Here is a 12,427-nt window from a genome sequence, read left to right as displayed (position 1 = left end):
CTTCACCGAAGCAGCATTTCTAGCATCTTCATATTGTGATGCGTTCTAAAATATTCTTGTAGCTTGATGTTATAAGAGACAGTCCAAATTCCCAAGGCTTTGACACTTGAACTCTTAGCAAACCTTTGCCCAATGTTTTTATTAACTCAATTTAATGGATCCTTTTTTATGGTGACCTTAAGAATTTAATAACTCCTCAATGCAAGGACAATACCACCTGCAGGCTCCTCTGGGATTAAACTGTGGTAGTTCAATATGTCTGCAGGAAGACATAAAAGAAAAGCAGAAAAAAAATTTCAGGAACTACACAAATCAGTCACTCCTTGCTGAGGCTGGGTATTATGCCTGGTTACGATGTCTGCGGCAAGACATGTGACATAAAACTCTGCATCTGATATATGCTGCAGCCTACTTATTGCTGCTTAATAGTATTAATCTAGCTTTGATCATGTCAGATGTGCTAGCAATTTTCAATTCCAGAATGTCTTCCTTTCTGACAGACACTCTGCATATCTTACAGATACGATCAATACGTTATTAGTCAACAACCTGACAAGAGGCACATAAATTAATCCCTTTCTGTCAACCCAGCAGTTTGTACTCTAGTGAAACCTCGCCCTTGCAGTATGCGTGAGACTTATCTTAATCCAATTAGGGTAAAATGAACTTTTTTTTCCTGTGGCACTCTCCATCTATGTTAATTCAAACCTCTGAAGACAGCTGCTCTGAGGAAATAATTTTATGCTTGACCTTTTATGGGCAAGGTTAAAATCAGTATAGATAAATATATATATGCACGGAAAGTCAATGAGCTTGCTCTCTCTCACTTCCTCCTTTAACCTCCACTAGTACCTGTAAAATAATGCCAGAGAACACTGCTGATTTCAAAGTGACAGGGATGTATTTATTTTAGTTGCATAAAGGATTCTGTCACTTTAGCTTTACACTCAGTGCAGCATGTACCTTTGTCTTGCTGAGGGGCAAATTAATAATAAAGAGTGACAGCCCTGTCTGTAGTATTCTAGAATTTGACAAGCAAAGGATGTTAACAGCCTACAATATGCAAAACAAATCATTTCTTCTCTTTGTGATAGTTATCAGATGTAATGACAACAACCGTTAAGGAAACACGGCTTGATTGGTACTGTTATTTCTCCAGTAGAAAATATAGGAGAGAGAAAAGAATTCGAGCGCATTTTGAACTCTTTTTGGTGATAACAGAGAGAGGTGCAGTTCTGTAGTAACGATGCAGTACATGCTGATGTGTCTTTAGTACAGTAGGACTTACTGATTTCTTTCTCTTATCTGGTTTCTCTCACAAGAATACGGACTATCACAAATATGGCCCATGATTACTCCTCTTTCACCCACACTTCCTCTAAGTATCTCCCCTGTCCTCCCCTGCTATTTCATGTGGCTAAACCCCTCTCCATCCTGCTGACTAGGCAGGGGAAAGATGGTACCTAGAAGGAGGTTGCAACTACAGTGTTGCATTTGTGTTGCAGGGGTCCTGTGCTGCTCACTCAGCTTCGGCTCTCGATTGAAGCCAGGAACAGGAAAAGACACGGAAAAATGGCTGCTGCAAACTGCAGTAACAGCCTTCTCCTGGGAGCACCTGAGGATACCTTACTTGTGCCCCTTCTCCTTACTCTACCACCCTACAGCTGTGTGAAACGAAGAGACTTCATTTTGCACAGTTCTGGACTGCTGCAGGTTGTGGGAAAGCACTGTTTGATTACGCGTTGTGACGAGGAGCAGGCCAGGCATGTGACCACACTGCCCTGTATTCTTTGGTCCTACCAAGATTAGGTGGGGTATTCACATAAAATGTTAGCATATGATAACATTACCTAACAACTAAAGAAATAAGAACCAAAACCTTTAGTTTACGAAGCGCAATGCGCACTGGCCTCTTTTCCACTATGGATTATTTACATGTAACATTATCCCACCAACAGACAAAAGACCCCACAGAAGACCTGGTCTCCAAAAACTTCCTGAGGCAAAGAACAAGAAGCAGACTGCTATTTCTACACCTAGAAAAAGAATGACTTTTAATATCATTTATGGGGCACTGCAGTAGAGACTATAATCATCTTAAAATCAGCCCTACGGGTTTCTGAACTGCAGCTTTTAGCCTGTGCTTATTCATATGTAATTTTAAGAAGCATGCCTTATTTAAATCTTCACCAATTTTATTCAGACTAAGACTTTAGTCCTAAGGTTTGTTCCACTTTAATTTTTTTTTTTCTCTTTGAAACAAGCAGCTGCATTGAATCAGGAAATTCTTATTTTCCAGCATAATTAAAGAGGATGAAAGAATTTTCTCAAACTCTCAAAAGTAAAAATCTCAGCTCTAAAAAATACTAAACAAAGAAATCTGTAGGCCAAGAATCTGAGGAGTTATGGATACATAACATGTATACTTACGTCCCATCATAGTATCTCAGTACTCAATTCCAAACCTTTAAAACCTTCAACATTATCATAGCGTGCTGTGCTATGAAAGGATAAGAATAGGCATTCTGGATTTAAGTAAAATATTTCTCCAGCTAAGAAATATTTACCTTTCTTCATTGAAAGTATATCAATATGTATATCTATGTCAAATGTCGTCTCACAGCACCTTCTCTAAACAAAACTACATGTCAAAGTCAGTTCTCAAAAAACCTACCTGAAAAAGACTGATATCCCCCTGGCACTAAGTCTCACACCATGAAGGACAGGAAAGACACAGAGATGAGATGAAAGGAAGTCTCTTTGAAGAAATATTTCCTAAAGGTAAAATTGCATTTCTCTCTTTTTCCTGTACTTCCTAATCCCAACAAACTTTTGGTAAATTGCTCTGTTATGTTCTCAGACAAGAAGCAAGTTCACCATCAAAGCATAATTCTACTTATCCTCAACGCCAAAAGGTTTGGCCATATCCAAAAAGTGTAACTTCAAGGAAGAGATTATTATTGTTTGGGAATGTTCTAGACAGCTTAAAAGGAGATAAGAGCTGCATAACCGAAAGCTTTGTGTATAACAAATTGTAAGAAGTACTGCTGAAAGTTTGGTCTGATTGGTGGCAGATAGCTATGCCTGTCTGACATGGCCCAGTGGATTTCTCAGTTCCCGACATACTTGATCATATTCATGAATGTGTCCTCTTGCAAGCATGGAACGGAATGAGACTTTCCAAGTGCCTGCCACAGGACCAAATTTTATCTGCATACACATTTTCACGTACAGGTTGATATTGATGGGGATAATATTTGAATTTACACAGAAACGCACCTATGTAGCTAATTTATCAGGCCAACGTTCCAGCTAGCAAAACAGCAATGGTCAACAGCCCATAGTTCAGAAGCAGACTGGTATATCTAATTAGGAATATTTACAGGGAGATGTTTCTTCATAATGACTTTTCTTGCCAGCAGGATGCCAATGAAATATACCATTAATGCAGTGTTGATATTTTAAGATACCATGAGAATAAGCACATTAAAATTAAGGAATCAAAACAAACCTAAATGCAATAAAGGCAAATCAAAACATTATTTCTTTAACCTGAATCAAATCCTGAGAGAGCCCGTGTTCCAGCTTGGATCTTGCTGCTTGTTCCATTAAAGAGGGAAAGCGCGTCAGGGGAGATCCTGGAACACCTGGATTTGTCGCTCAGGCTCACACTGGCGTGAGCAGTGCTGCCAGGAAAGGCTGCCTCTCACCACAGCAGCCACTCTCCTGCACACCCACTTGAAAGATTTCTGGCAAGTGGGGCTGTGGCCATTTTGCTAAGCCCAAGTAACAGCTAACTTTATGGAGTCTGCAGCCACTACTGCCCTTTAGTGTCCTCTCGGTCCTTTCTCTCATTTTTATGCTTCACTCTCCGGACATTTCCTTGTGTATGTATATGCACATCTTTCTATACATTGGCATACAGTCAGTGGCTGATAGTGGGGAAGTATACGAAACAACTCATTTCTTTCCTGACACCCCCAAAAGGTACTATCTCCCTTTTCCTTACCATTGTACGCTATCTTTGTTTCAGGTAAAGTATGGTTTTGCAACTTGTCTCCAAATCCATGATCCTACCAGATAAGCTTAGAGAGGGATGAACTGACAGTGGTGACTACACTGTAGTGATAAATTTGGAAGTGGGGACTACATCTGTGGCTTCGCAGCTTTCTCCATTTCAGATGCTATATTTTCTAATGCAGACTGATTACACAGCAGCAACTTGAAAGTGTCTGGGTAAAACTGGAACTGGTCTGGACTGGCACTGAACCTAAATAATTCCTAGTATTGTTGAATCGGAATCAGAACTGAACTGAAAAGAATGAGTCATTTGACTCTCTTAAAAAGCCCAAACACACATTTTTCACAAGTATTTTCACTCTATTTTAAGCACACTACAATCAGCCTAGAGATGGTTTTTGTTTCATTTTACTTCATTGTATTATAATACAAAGTTTAATTATAGTCTATTCTCCTCAAGACACATTCAGAATTCCATTTTTGAACGCACAGTGCTTATGTTGTTTTATATTTATGTAAGACCACTTGAAACACCCCTATGTATAACCCTTGTGACCTCTGTAATGCTCTGTCTCTCAGACAGCTGAGATTCGACTCCTTCCCAAGAAGACAATTATCTTCCATTGTAACACTCACGTTTTGTGATCTTGAGTCAACCTGTTCAGTTCACGTTTTGGGATCTTGAGTCAACCTGTTCAGTGATAAATTCTGGGGGTAAAAAGAAAAAACAAGAATTTGTATTTTTTCATATTGCGTTCATTTAGAGGGAGAGAGCGTTAATTCACCTAGAGACTTTTTTTATCTTTTCTGAAAACTGAAAAAGTCTCAGTTGCCCTTCCTTCAGTCCAAGTGCCACCTTCATTACCTTATTTCTTCTGCTCTGACACAAAGCCAAGGGGGTAGTATTTACTGAGATGAGCGTACAATGCAGCGCCCCCAGTAAGAGGAGAACTGGGCGAGATGTCTTCAGGTAACTGTGGCACCTGTGGCCCAGAAGCAGTTGAAGTTCAACTGGACCACTTCTGGAGGCTGGATATTGACAGGATATTAAGGATCCTTATTCATCTGAACTGAACTATACAAATATCAGCACAAGACACTGAAGTAAAAAAAGTTAATTCTCTTCAAGCTGCAGTTTCTGAGTGAGGAGACTGAGTATTCTATCTTTACAGCTTTCCAGGAGGTAAGATGGTACGAACCCTGAAAGTATCAGAAGAAAGCAGTCATTGTGTAAAGCTTTGGCACAAGGTTGGTTCTCTTATTGCAATAAAGCTTCCTGTTTACTGTTTAAGAAAGACTTTGACTGTAATTCTTTAATATTTTCATACAACAGAGGTACTCAGTCTCTCAGCACCAAAATGCTGGGCTGCCTGCATCACAGCAGGAAACTCAGCGAAATGTTTGTTCCAGGATCAAAAAGTGGGTTGTTTTTTTTTTTTCTACAGAAGATGCTTTCCTCTCTTTATCATTTAGTGCTCCTCTGCCTAGAATGGAGAGTGTTTTTCTAATTGGAATAGAGACTCTGAGAAATACTATCATGCGCTAAACAGAATTGAGAATCTCAAGTACTTTAACGTCAAGAGCAAGTTTCAATAACATATAAATTAAAATACCCTACAAACGAATTGTAGCAATCATAGGGAATTAAATATATTGGTAGCAAAGAGTAGTCATGAAATGAATTTCAGATACTGGTTATTTCTGAACTAATAAATGGAATGACAAGGGAGGCTTCTCAGTAATACAGCATGAAATGTATTGGAACAAACAGTTTCATAGTTGTATTTTTAAAAAGCTCTGTTCACAATGGTAGAATTGTGTTTCTTAAAAGATTTCAGCAATCTTGGGCATCTCACTACATACTTTTTCTGTCTTATATTTGAAAAAGTTAAGTATTCCAAATCTTAGAAAAGGACAGGCCATTGTTACTCATTTACACTTGAGAGCTATTAAATACATCACTTTACAGAGGAAAAAAGAAACGCAGAACCATGTCTACATCTCCTTGGAGATAGCCAAGGCACAATAGACCAGGTCTCGGAAAGGGCAACTAACACATTATTGCAGGCTTCAAAACTCAACAATGACTTTTTTTTTTTTTTTAATCATTTCAATCCTTGTCTTAGGTTTTTCATCAAGAATAAAAAACAATTAAACTCTCACCATGTTTTCTCTAATGGCATCTTGAACTTTTACTGGAAATTTCTGATTTTGCTGTGTGCCCAGTTAAAAAAAAAAAAAACAAAACACAAAGAAATATGTTTAACCTTTTCTTTCATTTCACTTCACAGCTTCTACTACAAGATTATTGGAAGAAGCGTTATAATATCTGAGCCTATGCCTCTGACATACAATAATGAAGTATTTTGTTTGCATGCTACTTGAACCCAAGTAGCTGCAAAAGAAATCACAGTTCAGCCAGCTCATCTCTCTTATTTTTAGCTTAGTTTGATTAAATGGTCATGAAACTTCTGACTCCTCCAACAGGGCAGCATTAGGTAGATGTCAAGACTAGACAGATTTCCTGAAGATCAACATTTTGATTACCAGGGACTGGTAAACACAGTTGGGAGGGATGGCTTAGTCTTAATTCTTCCTTTTCTTTTACCCCACTGTAAAGAAGCTCTATTTGAGCTTCCCTTCTTTTTCCTTTCTCCTTTCTCCCTTTCATTTAAAATAGACCATCAGAAAACATACGGTAATATTGAAAAATAAAGTAAATCAAAAAAAGTGGAAGGGGGGGAGGGGGTGGGGAAGAAAAAAGGAAACACACTGGACCCAAGAAAACCAAATTATTTAATATGGGAAAGCTTATTTGTATTTCTTGTTAGCTTACCTTTAAAGAAACTGATAGTCCTCGTCAAACTGAGTCTCCTAGTCTGTGAGTAAAATATTCCGTACTAAATTTATCAACAAGTGACTATATTACTAATCAAAATACTTGCATCACTGGACCTATAGTTGCAATAGGCTTTGGAGTCTGCATGGTGAAAACATGCGGTTTATAGGCTAATAATATATTTTAGCACATCACTGTATTTAAACAATTTTGGTTCCATACCCAGGATATAAAGAAAAACACGCTTGTTGCAAAGCCAACCAGTGTCTGCTGTTCACACTGAAGGCCAAGCCTAGCTGCCATCAGATAAAATGTGCTCCTTCACATCGTACAAAGAAGAAAAAAACCCCAAACCTGGATACTGACATGTCTTTCATTCCCAGTCAGTTCTAATGACATTTAATCTTAAAGACGATCTTTTTTGAATCAGAGAATATTGCATTTCAAAAAACAATGCTGTTGTTTGATTTAAAATGCAGTGACACTGCCTCAAGCAAAAGTAAATCTACTTCCAACCACAAGTCTAAAGGAAAAAAATGTTACTTTATGTAAGCAATAGTCATTAATGAATATCTTCTCAATAGAAAGTTCTCACGAGTTTAAACTACCTGCTAAAGAATAATGAACTGGTGCGCAGTATCTGCCCTTCCTCATGAGTTGTGCTAACTACATTAAAAAGGAATAAATAAACCCTGGAAACTTTGAAGAAAAAAATCAAAAAATGTCAAGTAATTCAGTAACTAGTAATTAAACCAGTTTTCAGTCTCAGTAAAAGCGTGAATGCTTTTCCATAGAGTACTCTGAAATGGTATTACTTTATTGTTGGTAATAAAATTTCTTTTAAAAAAAGAAAACTAATAAAGCAACAACTATCTTTTCCACATAGGACTTACAACTGAGAGCATATTCTGTACATTTTACGATGCACATGCCAGGTGTCAGAGCCCTGGAAAGGCGATGAGATCTTGCCTTTCTCAACTTCCAAGTCTTTCTCTAGCAAGTCTCAGCAAAGGCTCTGGATGCAGCCATGTCACTGAAAGAGAGCTCTCCATCTTTCATTCTGCTTTCAAAAGTTATTTCCCATTTAAAAAGACAACCTGAAATGTGATCAGTCCGTTAGAAATTTCTATGTGTAATGCTAGAACATTCTATAATGAAAAAGAGTTTGGTGGCTGGGACCATGAGGCAGAGCTTGTATCACAGGGCTATTCAAATAAGGAGGCCCCAAACGTAGCTGTACAAGGGCTCGGGCTCTCATAACTGATTATGAACCTGTGAACCATTTTGTTGTGTCTTGGGATCTAGTTTTGACCCAAAGCCAACATTTTTAAATGTTGGCACTTTTGCTTAACTTAGGTTCAAGTTTACACTTATTCTGATGAGTTCTTCGTATGAGCATTACCTTAGCACCCTATCTGGAAAGGGCAGGAGAAAGATCTACCTCACCTAACTTATGAGAGCTAGTATCTGTGCTGATCATTCCCCAGTAGCTCATGGAGAGAAACTATCCAGTTGACCTAAGTTAGACCTCTAACTTCGGATAAAATGAATAATCTGCATGGAAGACTAAAACCCAAACTTGTTGATGGACCGATGTTTTTGCTTAGACTGATGCTCACCTAAATACACCCGAGACTTTGGGAATACAGCACAAAGGCACAGAAGGACAACTAAGGTACAGTTTGAATAAAGAAGTCTTTTTCTAGGAACTCTGTAGCTCTTGTTGTAATTGTTGGGATTATTAACATTAAAATCAAATGACAACCTAATAAAAAATACCATAAAGTTAAACCATAAAAAAACACCTGGTAGAAACTGAAGTGAAAGAAGATTCAGATTGATCCAAAATGGGGGACAGAAAGAAAGAAAGAAGACTCACTGGTCTTCTCCATCTGTACTACCAGCGTAAGTCCAAGAAGGGCAGAATACAGGCAAGAACAAGTAATTTTTCTCTTTCCCTCCCACTCATCTCTTTCCTCTTTAGAACAGAAGTCCATACTTCATCCTCTTCTGCGGCTAACAAAATTTCAGTTTCTGGGTACGTCTAATGAATTTAACATGACATCATCACACCAGAACTCCAATATTTTCTACTGTGGTGTGTGCTTTTCCCAGGAGTGATTCTCAAGGATAGGTCAAAACCACAAGATTTCATCAAGTTGTCTCAGCAGAAATGTCAGCATATTATTACTGACCAAGAAAATTTATAGCAAAATAAATATCTCAAGGGTAATTTCTTGTTCTATTAACCAAGAGAATATTATTTCCAACAAGAAGGCTGATGTGACAGAATACAGTTACAGAATTACAAAATTAATTACATGAAGTCTCCAGAAAGATGTTTAAAAAAGCAACTCAACTATCAGCGTTCTTGACATGCCACAGCTAACATCTGATATGCCAACATGTTTAAAAATCATTTTTCATATGATTTATATTCTTATTTACAATTGGAAGCCAATTACTTTTGAATAAAATTAAGAACAAATTTCCATCTTCCTGGCAAAACAAATCCATTACTTTTCCATATTCCTTTCTAGAAAGGAATTAAAAAATGGAAAAATCTACTCTGCTTTAGAGCATTCTGCAGCAAACTGTGAACAGCAAGATGTCTCTTAGGAAACAAAAATAAGAAATATTTTATGATAGAAATCAAATAATATATAAGTTTATATTGCTTCTTTAGACATGTAAATCTTGCTAATATGTGTCTTGCAGAAAAATGAATGACTATGGTTATACGTATATTACAGGCTTATCATAAAGCTTTTCCACATTGTTTTATAGACCCCATTAATATACACAAAAACAAGTGTTCCCTTGATCACATTACTTGTCATCCATCTGTTTAACTAAGACCGGTGCAACAACAGCTTAAACACGACAACTCCATTTCTCAGATGCTTCTACAAAGACTTCAGGAAACGAACACCACAGAAAGGAAGTATTGTTCAAAATTTCGAAGCCGAATTTTATGCTTCAAATAAGTGGAAAAGTTTAAGTTGGAAGGCACATCTGAAGGCCTGATGAAAGAAGCTTCAAAGTGTGATCAGGTTGCTCAGGGCCTTGCTCAGGCAAGCTTTTTATATCTCCAAGGATGGAGAGTCCACATCTCTCTGGGCAACCTGTTTCAGTGCATGAGCTAATTGGTACCTTGCCTCATATTTTAAAGAAGAATTTTAATTTCCAATTATTTTCCTTGATTTATAACTATGAATTTTACAGTTTTCTAGCACTACAGAATAAAGAAAATGAAAAAGATGCTGATAAAAGTGATCAGGACACCATAGATAAGTGTGAAAAACTTCAGTATAAAATACACATCAGAAAACCGGGGTTTATTAACTTAATTTCGACATGCTATTACTACAGTGTCCTATGTTAATCTTTACCATACCATTTACTTGTTGCAAATGTCAGATATTACGGTGCACGGAATTCAGTCAATTTAACGGTTTGACAGACACTAGAAAGAAACACAGCTAATGGACAGCTGACTGTTTGCAAAGATAAAAAAGTCTCCTACCTTTATCTGTTTGAAAGTTTCTCTGACAGCCAAAGTTTAGCAGGATAATACAACCGATTTCTCTGGTGGTGACCTAGTAACATGTACAAGTCTACTATGAGATATTACTCACAAGAATATGGTCAGCACGCAACATGAAATGTTCCTTCTATAAATAACCACATGCCCAGTATGCCAAATTAGTCGTTATACTCTGGGTTCTCTTAGAACCTGCTTTCCCTCAGTGCATTCTCCTGCTCTATTCAGAAAACATGAGAGCACTGAAGAGATGGGACTGTTATAAGTCCCTACAAAAGGGGCAGTGCAGAACGCAGGAAGCTGCCAACGATGCATATTACATTGGGAAGCACAGCAGGTCTCTCATCTCCTCCAGAGTAAAGCATCTTTAAGAGGAAGCAGATGTATATATTTCATGGTTGCTACAGAGAAGGGTAAGAAAATGGCCTCATCTCCTTCTGTTAGGAGACCCTGGCATAAAAAGATTAGTAGCCCTTAAAATTAAAGGAAGGCATTTGAAGTATGTAGTCCTTCATTTTCTGAAAGTGAGAAAACATCTAAAATTCTTATTTCTTTTGTGTCATCCAAAACTGATCACTGCTTTCCAAATTTTCTTTAGGAGTTGCTTCATTTGCCATTAGTTTAATTTTATTTTTGAAATGGTAGGTTCTTCAATGAACTACAGTGTGTACGACAAGATAAAGAAATGCCAATCTTGATCAGAATAGCAAAGCATCTAGCCTAATAACTAGTCACAAATACTTCTGAATAAGTCATAAGAAATGCTGAAATTACCCAGAGAGAGAGTATGCTCCTGTATCCTGTTCCTTTTAGCAATTCTAGATGATATCCTTAATGCCCTCAACTGTTGCAAGGCACCAGCTTCCCCAGACAAGAGATATCTTCTACACTGGAGATGTTTGTGCTATTAATTTGTTTTGTTTGGGTTTTTAATTTTTTCCAGCACCATGCCTCGTCTAGTAATGCCGGCCATGGCAGCCCTGTATACACAGAACTGTTTTGCTGTGGCGTCAGAATGACACAACGTGACAGTTAAAACCTGAAGGGACGTTCAGGTCGTGAGTCTTCAGATGTGGCAGCATGATCAATGGTGCACGGTAACATGCCTGATTTAAACAAAACCCAAACTGCCAATAACTTTAGAAACCTCGTTTTGCATTCTTAATTTGTGACTCGGGCAGTCCCTGATTTCAAAAGTCAGGCTCTTTTCAGAGGCACGTCTCACACTAGCCTTCTAACTCTCACCTTCAGGTTATACCATATGCTTTTCACAAGCTCACCTTCCTTTAGTTATCTTCTAACAGCTTCCATGTTGATTGGTATTGCTGATTGACTACTAAAATCTTCATGAACATTCTCATTCTTTTTCTCCGCCTCTTCTTTGAGAGTTTAATATTCTTTTTACTTTATTTTACACTGATTTGCAGTGTAAAATTGTGCCTTTAGCACAATCCTTTGGCAATAACTCTTCTACATTTGGCCAAGGGTGAACAAACGTTGGCACGGAACAGCTTTCAAACCAGAAAGGGCTTACCACGCTAGAGGAATGGCTGCATGGTTGGATTTCCTGCTTTTCTGGCCATTTTTCACAACCAGAGTATTTTAAACTGCTTGCTGCTGCTTCTGCTTGGCCTCTTCCACATCTAAGATGAAAGAAGAACACACGTCTTCATTTTCTAATGATTGTTGTTTCTCTGTGGGTTAAATACTTCCGTGCTTTGGCTTTCTTTAGTCAGCAAATAAAAATTCATTCCTTTAAAGCTAGTAGATAAGTAAGATATACCTTGATTTTTCTTACTATAAACCTGTCAGGTGCAAACTTATCCAAGAGAAGAGTGACTAAGAAGCTGTTGCTTTCTTCCCTTCTCCCTACTGTTTTATTTAGCACAAATAAAAAGGCAAGTGACCCACTGTAGGTCTGGAAGCTGAAATAATGCGCTTCGCTGCCTCGAACCTCCCCAATTACTGCTGAATTTTCAGTCAAGAACCATGACTGATTTTATAACTCAAATACCATTTTATTT

Source organism: Vanellus vanellus (assembly GCF_965231255.1).
Source record: "Vanellus vanellus genome assembly, chromosome: 5".
Taxonomy (NCBI): Eukaryota; Metazoa; Chordata; class Aves; order Charadriiformes; family Charadriidae; genus Vanellus; species Vanellus vanellus.
The sequence above is the reverse complement of the archived record's forward strand: the minus strand, read 5'-3'. Positions refer to the sequence as shown.